This window comes from Halichoerus grypus, chromosome 3 (assembly GCF_964656455.1).
Source record: "Halichoerus grypus chromosome 3, mHalGry1.hap1.1, whole genome shotgun sequence".
NCBI lineage: Eukaryota > Metazoa > Chordata > Mammalia > Carnivora > Phocidae > Halichoerus > Halichoerus grypus.
Window position 1 is genome coordinate 9803147 of NC_135714.1, and position 12028 is coordinate 9815174.

General features: G+C 42.0%; 1 pseudogene; it reads left to right on the top strand.

Moving 5' to 3' along the window:
- Positions 1-3016: 3016 nt before the first annotated feature.
- Positions 3017-11762, top strand: LOC118539038 (large ribosomal subunit protein P1-like; annotated as a pseudogene).
- Positions 11763-12028: the final 266 nt, after the last annotated feature.

Genomic DNA, 12028 nt, shown 5'->3' on the forward strand with positions numbered 1-12028 from the left:
CATTCAAGTTGAAACTTTGTCAAGCATGGAAAATGTTTGTCATATACCCAAGTAACAGAGCCTGTTTTCTTTTTTTTTTTTTTTTTAAGATTTTATTTATTTATTTGAGAGAGAGAATGAGATAGAGCATGAGAGGGGGGAGGGTCAGAGGGAGAAGCAGACTCCCTGCTGAGCAGGGAGCCCGATGCGGGACTCGATCCCGGGACTCCAGGATCATGACCTGAGCCGAAGGCAGTCGCTTAACCAACTGAGCCACCCAGGCGCCCCAGAGCCTGTTTTCATCATCAAACTAGCCAGATCCGATTTACTTTCTGTGAGAAACAGTTTGCCTCATTGTTTCAATTCAAATAAAGTGTCAAGCGTTTTGAGGATTATAATGAAGACTGCAGAGAGAAAAAGTCAGAGATTACTAGGAGCAATGAAGATTAAAATAGTGTAAGACATAATTGTTTTATCCATTTTCAAAATTAATAGTGAAAATAAGATGCGAATATGATGTTTCCCTTAATTATCAACAATGCAATACTTACTTACTTAGCAGTATGTAACTTAGCAGTAACAACATACTTAGCAGTAACAACATACTTAGCAGTATGTTGCTAAGTATATGTTATTTGCTACGCGTATAGTATGATAAAAGGCATGGCCTTTGTTTGGTATATATGGGTGCATGTATCAAATTTATTCAGCTTTTGGGGAATAACTAAGAATCATCCATAAAAATTCAGCCAAACTCCATAAATTTAGTTAGTCATAGTGATCTAACTTTTTAAAAATATAATGAAACAATAAGGCATTTGCTGCTAAAAATAAATTGGTTCAGTGGCTAGTGGCTTCTCCCTCGCCCTCTGCCCCTCCCCCCTACCTGAGCATGCTTGCTTGCTCTTTCTCTCAAATAAATAAATAAATCTTAAAAAAATAATTTTTTGTTTCGTGAATAACATTTAGAAAATCCTAAATATTCTCTAAAATGTAATAAGGTGAGAACTGATTATAATGTAAATAGATGATTCACAATTGATTTTATAAAATGTGTGTTAACTGTCTTACTCAGTAACACACACTGAATCTAAAAGAAATAGCTATTTGTATCCATGGGTTCAAGTTACACTGGGTAGGCACATACTAGATACAATATAACTTGAACAATTTTGCAGCCTTATAAGCTAGTTACATCGAAAAGAATGAGGTCGCTGATCTGTACTGCTTTGACTGCTCAAAGATACTTTTTACTCTTGAAGACAGATCTTAGAGATGAGTATTGTGAATACCTGGAGGGGAAATGGCATATATTTAAATCTTAAAAAAACAAAAAGGCTGTTTTAGGCAGTCATCATTTCTTAACAATGACCTCTTTGCTTTGATCTCTCCTGTGACTGTTTAGAAACAGTAATGTAATTTTTGCCAATAGTGAGGGTGTGAGGTCTTTAAAAAAAAAAAAATTGCCATTGTTCCCCTACCCCACTGTGTCTGATTTCAGAACATTCCAACAAGGATCAAATGATTTTCTCAGTGAACGTGATTGAGCTCTCCTGTTGTTTCCTAAGTCTGATGCTAAGGTGACAGTTAACAAATTTTATGAATACTTTGGAAATGAGGGGAATGATACAGTATGTTGCTAAATACAGGAGTTATTTATTATGATAGCAACTTACTGGGACCCATTTGTATCCTTGGACACCACACTCCCGCCAAGTGTCTGGGCCCTGTGATTTCCCCTCTTCTACAGACCAGCCTGCCTAAACCCCTCACCCCTACCCCATCCTCTAAACCCTGTCTCTGAGGGCTAATGCAGTGAAGGCCAGCCATCGGTTTATGACTATCTCCTAACCCCCAAGGAAGCCCATTGGCTTACTGGGCAGGTTCCTCCCCTCACCTCCCCAGGGCTTCCCCACTCCAAATCAGGCCCTCGGCCTTGCCTTTCATAATCAAAAAATTGACCAATATCATTTCCTAAATGACCCTCTGTCAACACAAAGCCCAGTTGAAACCTTGAAAGTTTCCATTTCCAATGACAGTAGAACACGTTTTTAGGTGGGGTTCAAGCACCCATTAAGTTCTTGTAACAGTTTTTGTAAGGTTGTGTGGGAGAGGACAAGTATTATTTGCCTTTTCACAGCAAACTCCAAGCTCACAGCTATCCCTCTATTTCTGCTGCAGTATAAAAGGAGATAGTAGTTGGGCAGAGTGTTATCAAATGTGAATGTGAGAAGGGGGATTGCTTTTTCTCTTGAAGGAACTTGAAAGAATTGTCACTTGCTCTGGGGTCAGGACATGGAGGTGGGTGGCACAGGGGGATGGTAAGGTAGAGAAGGGAGGGGTCTTCCAGGGCAACATTTGGCACACTGGGAACCTCCTCATTCCTTGCCAGTCTGGGAGTGCTCAAGAGTGAGGGTGCTTTGGAAATGGGGGCTGTGTGAGCATCTTATCTGAAAGAGCTGCAGAGTTCAGGAAGGCAGCTGAGACCTAGCTGGTAGGAAAATGGATGATGGGACTGGGACAGCAAGATAGTAGGAATGGCAGCAGAGAACCGGGTTGGGCTACATAAGCCCCTGGGATTATTGGGGCAGGAATTCCAGAGAAGGAGAGAAATCAGGAGGGGTGGGAGAGGGGTGGGAGACAGGTAAGGGACACTCTCTGGTGAAGTGGGACGTATCAGTCACCTTAGTTATTCATGCTTTATTTGATAGGAGAGTCCTGTGTGGGTAATCAGGTAGATTAGCAGTGGTTCTCAAACTTTAGCATGAGTCAGAAATCTCCTGGAGGGCTGGTTAACACACAGTGCCGGCCCCATGCCCAGAGTCCAATTCGGTAGGTCTGGGACAGGGCCTGAGACTCTGTTTTCAACAAATGCTGATGGATCACCATCTGAGAAACATCAGACTAGACAAAACACACCCCACAGGCCTAATCCGGTTTACCTGTCTTTATAAGTATTCACTGGAATGTAGGCACGCCCACTGGGTTTGCTTTGTTTCCATTGTCTGGCTGCTTTGGCAGCAAGGCTAGAGTTGAGATGGCAAAGGTGAGAGGAGTTAGCGTATGGCCATTTATAGAAAAAGTTTGTCAACCCCTAGGCTGGAAGGAGGCAGGCAGCAAAGGTGTGGTTGTGAGACTTTCCAGCTGGGAAGGCTGTACTCGAGAACTGCCATTCCCTAGATAACAAATTACTACTTCTCTGAAGAGGAGATAATGCCTAATTCACAGGGTAGCCAAGTCATATAAATGACAGTGGTTTGTAGTATGCAGCCCAGATGAAGTGAATCATTAAGAATGGGTGGAGTTTGTGGGGTGCCTCTGTGGCTCAGTTGGTCAAGTGTCTGATTTTTTTTTTTTAAGATTGTATTTATTCATTAGAGAGAGAGAGAGAGAGAGAGAGCGCACAAGCAGGGGGAGAAGCAGGCTCCCCGCTGAGCAGGGAACCTGACTCGGGCCTCAGTCCCAGGACTCTGGGATCATGACCTGAGCCAAAGGCAGATGCTTAACCGACTGAGCCACCTAGGCGCCCCTAAGCATCTGACTCTTGATTTCAGCTCAGGTCATGATCTCAGGGTCTTGAGATCAAGCCCAGCATCTGAGATTCTCTCCTCTCTCTGCTCCTCCCCACTAAGATAAATAAATAAATAAAGTCTTAAAAAAAAAAAAGAATGGGTGGAGTTCAGACAGAGAGAGAAAGGGAAAGCTCTGCACGTTGAGGAAAGATCAGGCTATAAAGGAAAAGGGTCAGACTGTGCCATAAATGAGAATATAATCAAGGTAAAAAACCAGGTCTTTAGTATGGTACTGGGTACACACTCTGAGTATAATAGATGTTCATTTATTATGGGATATTTATTTCATCTCTGTTAGAAATATTCTGTGATATAGTCCATCAGTTAACATTAAACTGTCCATTAAGGGGCACCTGGGTGGCTCAGTCGTTAAGCGTGTGCCTTTGGCTCAGGTCATGATCCCGGGGTCCTGGGATCGAGCCCCACATCGAGCCCCACATCGGGCTCCCTGTTAGCGGGAGGCCTGCTTCTCCCTCTCCCACTCCCCCTGCTTGTGTGCCCTCTCTTGCTATGTCTCTCTCTGTCAAATAAATAAATAAAATCTTAAAAAAAAACCAACAAAAAACTGTCCATTAAGATACATGCAGATTTGCTGCTACTTTGTGAAGAAATTGCTCTTGGCCTTGGGGGAGGGAGGTGGTGGGTATACCAAGATAGAATTCTAAAATATGAATTTTCTCATCTATGTTTGGGGAACCCTGATGGCCATTTATCTTTCTCTTATATGATTGCCTTTTTGCCATATTTTTGTTCCATGTTTCCTAGTGTGAACACTTTTTTTTCTTCATAAGAAGATACTCTTTTAATGCAGGTAACATCGCTTTTTTCATATTTCTCTGCTCTTAAGATTTAAACTGGTAATGATAGCAATCAGATTAGCAAAAGTAAGATTTATTATAAAGTTAAGGAGCGAGTGTCTATAAATGTTACTGAGTTGCTGGCTATTTTGACAATTGTGGTGACATTATAGCAGATGGCTTGAAATAAAAGATATTCTTTATGTGCTTATAAAGATGGAAAGGAGCTTTGCATTTATAGTTTTCATGACGATTGTCTTTATTTTATTTATTTATTTTTAAAAGATTTTATTTATTTTTGAAAGAAAGAGAGAGACAGAGACAGAGCACAAGCAGGGGGGAGGGGCAGAGGGAGAAGCAGACTCCCTGCTGAGCAGGGAGCCCCATGCAATGCGGGACTCTGATGCTCCCGGGACTCTGATGCTCCCGGGACTCCATCCTAGGACCCTGGGATCATTTCTGGGATCATGACCTGAGCCAAAGGCAGATGCTTAACCAACTGAGCCACCCAGGTGCTGGATTGTCTTTATTTTAAAAATAGCTTTAGTGTGTGTATATGTTTCTTGAATATTCTAGATGGTAGATGGTGCCCTGAAAACTAAAAGTCACACCTCCAGGAAGGAAATTATGAAAAGGAGAAATGAAAGGAAGAGCCGTAGAAATTATGTGAAATTATCTGAATACCTTAAATCCAGTGCAGGTCTAGGTGGAATCTAGGCAGAAATTCTGAGGAGGAGAAAATAGTGATTATAAGCAAGAAATTGCATACTTAAGTAAGAATATTTGACCTCGGAGTAAGGAATATTTTCAGAGGGGAGATGGCTGACAGGCATCTATGAAAGGGAGGGATCCAGAGTGTCTAGAATTGGCACTGTCTCTGGAGAGGATGTATTTGCTATGTAGGGCCAGAAGAATTTTCCCTTCTTCTCTGTTAGGTTATTTGGCTGGTCAAACAACTAAATGGACATGAGACAGACTTAAAGGAGAAAAACAAATGTAATTCCATGCATACAGGAGCTCCATGAACATGAGACCTGAAGGGCAGCCAGGTAACAGAAGCTTATATAACATCCTAGCTAAGAAAAGGGGTAGGGGTCAAGGGATAGGAAGGGAAGGAAGGCGAGACAGGTTTGGAGAACAAATCTTGCCCCATTCGGCAGGTAAATTTCTTCGGGAAGAAGGGATCTTCTAGCCCCTTTCTTCAGTTGCCACTAAGGTGCTCAGTCCTTCAGAGAAAGGTGAGGCCACTTTGGGGTGAGGCCCTCCTTCATCAGCGACTAGCATGGTGCCTGGCAGCACCCACCCAGCAGTTGCCTGCAGTCTGGCCTCCCCCTGGAGCTCACCTGCATCCTCTGAGCCCTTAATCTGCCAGACAATGAGGTGACAGTCATGGAGGGTAAGATCAATGCCCTCAGTAAAGCAGCCCGTGTAAACAGTGAAGCTTTCTGGCCAGGCTTGTTTGCAATGACCTCGGCCAATGTCAACATCGGGAGCTTCTGCTGCAGCATAGGGGCCGGTGGACCTGCCCCAGCAGGAGCTCCTGCCCCCTCCACCACTGCTGTCCCAGCTGAGGAGAAGAAAGTGGAAGTAAGGAAAGAAAAATCTGAGGAGTCTGATGATGACATGGGCTTTGGTCTTTTGGTAACATGTCCAATAAAAAGCTGAACTCTTTTAAAAAGTGTCTTCTGGTAATAGTTCTCTTCCTGTTATAGGCTTCTTTTCCCATGTAAACTTAGGCAGCTGAGGTGGAGGTAAAGAGCTTTTCCTGAATCTGCTGGGTTTTGATTACCTTTGGTTCAAAATAATCCTCATGCTAAAGGAGCATATTTGGGAGACACTTGTTCTGAACCCCCTCAGCTATTAGGTGCCAGCCATTAAGTTCAATTAGATGATCTTAGTTCCTCTTATGACTCTGTGATCATTAGGTAACATTTGGGGCATATTTGGCTTCACATTTGGATTTTACTATGGAGGAGCACCTGGGTGGCTCAGTCTGTTCAAGTCTGTTGAAGTCATGATTCCAGAGTCCTGGGATCGAGCCCCACATTGGGCTCCCTGCTCAGTGGGGACCCTGCTTCTCCCTTTCCCTCTGCCTGCTCCCCCTGCTTGTGCTCTCTCTCTCTCTCTCTGTAAAATAAATAAAATCTTAAAAAAAAAAAGTTTACTATAGGAAGAAAAGGTACTGTTCAACACATATAGGAATCTCTCCACTGGGTGGAAATACCTCTTCCCATGAATGATTTTAAGTTTTTATTTTAATTCCAGCTGCCGGAATGATTTTTATGCACAAAGCTCTAAGAGCTTGGTTAATTGTGAAACTACCTGGATTCAGATCCATTCTTTGTGTCCTGATACTCACCTTCTGGCCTTGCAAAACTGAAGGCTGGGCCCACACTGTGGTGACCCAGTTGAGCCATTGCCATGGGGAGCAGTCTGGGTGGCCAGCTGCCTGTCTCAGGTTGCATCCAATTTTGTTGGCTTTAAATTCAAATGGCACTGATTACATTGGTGACTCATGTTCTTTGTAGACAATGAGGACAATATAGAGGTTTATTGACAACAGCTAACAATCCAGGGTTAAGCCCTTGATCCGAGCTGCACCAATTAGAACTGTCCTTGGGACGTTTGGAGGTAATTGGTGTCCCTCTCTGGTGGCCACGCTGTAAACACATATCTGGAGTAGTCAACCACCAGATCCTGTTCCACATGGACAGAGCCAGTCTGTGGGAGGGAAAAAAAAAAATCTACCACCCACAGAGTGAAGCGCAGATGAGAGATGGACAGCGAAGGTTCTACCTGCTTTCCACATATTCCTGCAGCCTGGTTACTTGTCCTAGTCATCATTGGGTTATGTGAAACAAATTGCAAAAGACATCCTAACTGATGAAAGTCCTGTTATTTAATATGGAATGTGCCTTGCTATGCTTATGGGAGGGAATTAAAATGGGAAGGGATGGTGGAAAGTGGTGGCAGGTGCACAGGAGCCTAATGAACACCGACGTTCGTCAGTGTTCACCCCTTTGTAAAACCACCTTGGCCTCACACTTCCTGCTAACTGATGCCGGCGTGCATCACAGCATCGATACAAATGTGATATTCTTCAAGCCAGATGCACTGTTCTTTTCATATTAGTGCCTCAGTTACTCAGGGAGGCCATGGGTTGAGTGGGGACAACTCTTAAAATGCAGGAACTTTCTTGCGACAAAGATGTGACTCAAGAATGATTTCCATGGAGTTGAACCATATGCCTCAAGAGATATCAAAGTTAGTTGGAAAAAGATGAGACAAATGCTCACTTCTTGAAAGAAAACTGAATAAAATATTCATCAGTAATTATTTTTGGCAATGAATACTAAACCAACAATTGTGCTTCTCTGGATTTAAGTCAGGAGCTTGTTCAAATGTTTTGCACACTCTTTCTGTGACAAAGAGTGAGATCATAATTAACAGGTGAGATTCAGGTAACCATTTAAAAAAAAAATGATAATAAAACCCCGAGTGGCTGGGGTACCTTGGTGGCTCAGTAGGTTGAGTGTCGCCGACTCTTGATTGCAGCTCAGGTCTTGATCTCAGGGTCGTGAGATCAAGCCCTTTATCGGGCTCTGTGCTGGGCGTGCAGTCTGCTTAAGATTCTCTCTCTCCCTCTCCCTCTGTGCCTCCCTGACCACATTTCTAAAAAAAAAAAAAAAATCCTGAATAGCTGTCAGAATTCTTTTTGATTAAACGTAAACTTGAATTTCTACTATTTTAGGTTATCAGAAATATACACTTTGATGTGGTAAATATGTTGAACAAGTTACAGTGGTGGTTAAACAGTGAGTTTTGCAATAAAGAAAGTATCTGTGTTCCCCAAATCTAGACATTTCAACAAGGAAGGAAGAGAGAAGAAAGTGAATTTTTATTTATATATTCACATTTTCTGTTAATAGGCAACTGAACAGATGTTCTCTACTATCTTGTTGGTCCCATAGCAGAGATTTGCCTAATACAGGAAGCCCAGTGGGCATGGGCCCCATTCTCAAGGAGCCAAAGTGCTCATTGTAAAGACAAAACATGCTTGGCAGGTTCAAACCTGTTTGTACAAATACCTATTTTTTAAGCTGCAATTTAAATTATAATATATATTTGAAGTAAAATAAGTGCAGTCGGATCATGTAATAAATGAGGGAAAAATGGAAAAAAAAATAAATGTGTACATATATGGAAGGTGCTGGGGTGGGCTGAGTTCAGAGGTGAAGCAAGCACTCTGTAGGAAGGCAGCCTTGAACCTGGTTTTAAAAGAGATGACGGACACTGGATGGGCAGGGGGTGTGGAAGGCATGGGTAAGTAAGTAAGCAAGCTTAATTTTCAAGATCAGACATAGGAAAAATATAGTCATACAAATATAGGCATATTCACTCCTGAAGTGAGCATATTTCTTAATTTTGATTTACATAAAATAGTACATAGCCCTTTGACTAATGAATGCAGAAGAACAAATTTAAGTCTAAAGCAAAGGCAGATTTATTCCAATTTCCTAGACTAAATGTGTAATATATGAAATAGATTATATGAGTGAAGAAATTTATTTTTACAGGCATGACTATGAAGGGGTAGAGCCTGGGGGCTTTGAAGCGACAACTGGGTTTGCATTTCAGCTTTGCTGTTTTCTAGCAGTATGACCATGGGCAAATTGTTCCATGTCTCTCTGTGCTGTTTTCTTATTAGTTAAATACAAAGAATAATATAGCAACCATAGGGTTTGGGAGAAGATATGATTGAGAGATTCATTCATTCCACGGGTATGTTTTGGGCTCCTACTACATGTCAGGAAATGTTCTTTTTTTTTTATTTTAAGATTTTATTTATTTATTTGAGAGAGAGAGAAAGAGGAAGCACAAAGGGAGAGGAAAGAGGGAGAAGCAGACTCTCCGCAGAGCAGGGAGCCCAATGTGGGACTCGATCCCAGGACACTGAGATCATGACCTGAGCCAAAGGCAGAAGCTTAACCGACTGAGCCACCCAGGGGCCTGTCAGGAAATGTTCTAGATGTCAGAGAGAAAGGAGGTAAGCCAGACAGACAGACCCTTGTCATAACAGTGTTTCCATTCCAATGGAATTAGCTGGTCAACAACTAAATGCATGAATAACATATCAGACAGAGATAAGGGCCCTGCAGAAGATTAAATAGAGTCATATGATCGAGGTGAGGGGATAGCAGCTTGTAGGTTAGGGATGGTCTTTCTGGGACCTGAATGTTCTAGGGAAGCCAGCCATGAGAAAATGAAGAGAAGCAGCCCTGGCAGGGAGAACAGCTAGTGTGAAGGTCCTGGGGCAGGAATCAGCTTTATTGTGTTTGAGGAGCAGAAATAAAGTCATTGCAGCTGGAGGATATTGGGCAAGGGGTAAAGGGGTAGCAGATGGAATCAGATCATATAGGGCTTTGACATCAAGGATAGGAAATGTGTTTTGTCTTTTAAATGCAGGGAAAAGCCCCTGGAGAATTTTAATCTGGTGAATGACATGATTTCATAATGGATGTCAAGTGCTCACCACTGGTCCTGGTGCAGGATACACATTCAGTAGATGTTAACTGCTGTTAGCACTTCATTTAATCCTCACACCAGCCCAATGTGATGGTTACCATGAAAGGAAATCACTCCAAATCTGATCCGGGGCAGAGATTTGTGGGCTGATGTGATTTTTAGCCCCCTTGGGAAGGATCTAGCCTTCCTGATAAAGCACTGGTGTTTTTTTTCTGATGGAGTTTAATGGGATTTAGAGTCCTTCTGGGAAGTTAGATTGACTCTATTCTGCTAACTCTTGTTCTTTAGATGCACCCAATAACTTTTAACCAGATATTCAAAGGTACAATGCTCTTTTAAGCCTGATGCTATCCTAATAATCTGCAAACCACACATTCATCTTTTAAACCTCCAGTCAAGTAGGGTTCGTTAAATCACGTTTGTTTTCCTCCCCAAAGAAAACCTTTGCACTAGTGTTCTTGAAGTCTTTTCCCTTGCCAACAACTTGAAATAAAATGTGGATAAATATTCACACTCAATTTACCTGAAAAGCTGGTTTGAAGGTATCATCAATACCACCATTCTACAGATGAGGAAACTGAGGCTTACAAATGTCACGTGACTTGATCAATGCCACAGATCACCACCCAAAAGCCTGTGCAGGTAGGCACGCCACTGTACTTCCTCCCAGGAAGACCAAACTTAACCTAGTGTTCTAAGAAGCAACAGAGCGAATCTGAACCCAAGGGAAAGCATCATCCCTGGCTACCATACTCCTCTTTCTTTTCTTTCTTTCTTTCTTTCTTTCTTTCTTTCTTTCTTTCTTTCTTTCTTTCTTTCTTTCTTTCTTTCTTTCTTTCTTTCTTCCTTCCTTCCTTTCTTTCTTTTCTTTCTTTCTTTCTTTCTTTCTTTCTTTCTTTCTTTCTTTCTTCTTTCTTTCTTTCTCTTTCTTTTTCTTTCTTTCTTTCTTTCTTTCTTTCTTTCTTTCTTTCTTTCTTTCCTTTCTTTTCTCCTTTCTTTCTGATTTTATTTATTTTAGAGAGAGAGAGAGAGTGTGTCAGCATGAGCAGGGATGGGAGAGGGAGAGGGACAGAGGGAGAGGGAGAGAGAATCTCAAGCAGACTCCACACAGTGTGGAGCCCCATGTGGGGCTCAGTCTCATGACTCCAGGATCATGACCTGAGCCGAAACCAAGAGCTGGCTGCTCAACTGACTTAAGTGACCCAGGCGCCCCCTACCATACTCCTTTTTCTTTTATAGAAATCCCATTATTATCTGTTTAAGTTCATATTGATTTTCAAAGACTAATATGCTGTGATTCATTGTGACCTCCTCTCCTCCACCAAGAGAGAGTGCATATATATAGGATATTTTATATATATATATATATATATATATATATATATATATATATATATATATATAATATGTAGTTCATCTCCACTCTCACTCTGCTTTTTCATTATTAAGAGTTGTAATTTGTTCCTTCATTAATTGAACCCAGTCTTGACTTGGATGGACCTTTTCTCCAGTTGGATTCATGAAACCTATTCTTTTGGTCTAGGATGTCACTCACTTGAATTTTCAGCCCACGGAACCCAGATCTTTCATTCATTAGCATTCTGCGTGCAATGCCCATCTCACAACCAGGTTGTGTGGTCTGCCAAAATGAAGTAAATTACGCCTTAGCCCTTGTGAGAAGAAACCTAAATGAGATCACCGAGGGATGCTAAAACACTCTGGGTTATTTTGGACCGGGGATAGGGGAGGTCCCCACTTCTGACTACCCAGTATTATTTTCTTAGGCTGGAATCGATTCCATAGGTGTATTGGAGACAGTTCAAACAACAAGCTTATGTTAAATTTTCAGGAAATTTGTGAAGTAGTTGATGCCAACTTGGTAGCTTGAAATTGGCCACAGTGGGAATATTTATACCACAGAAATTGGAAAATGCCACAAATGAGGGTTTTCCCCTCCCCAACAGAGTCAGTTTTTATTTTTTATTTTTATTTATTTATTTATTTTTTTAAAGACTTTATTTATTTATTTGACAGAGAGAGACACAGCGAGAGAGGGAACACAAGCAGGGGGAGTGGGAGAGGGAGAAGCAGGCTTCCCGCGGAGCAGGGAGCCCGATGCAGGGCTCGATCCCAGGACCCTGGGATCATGACCTG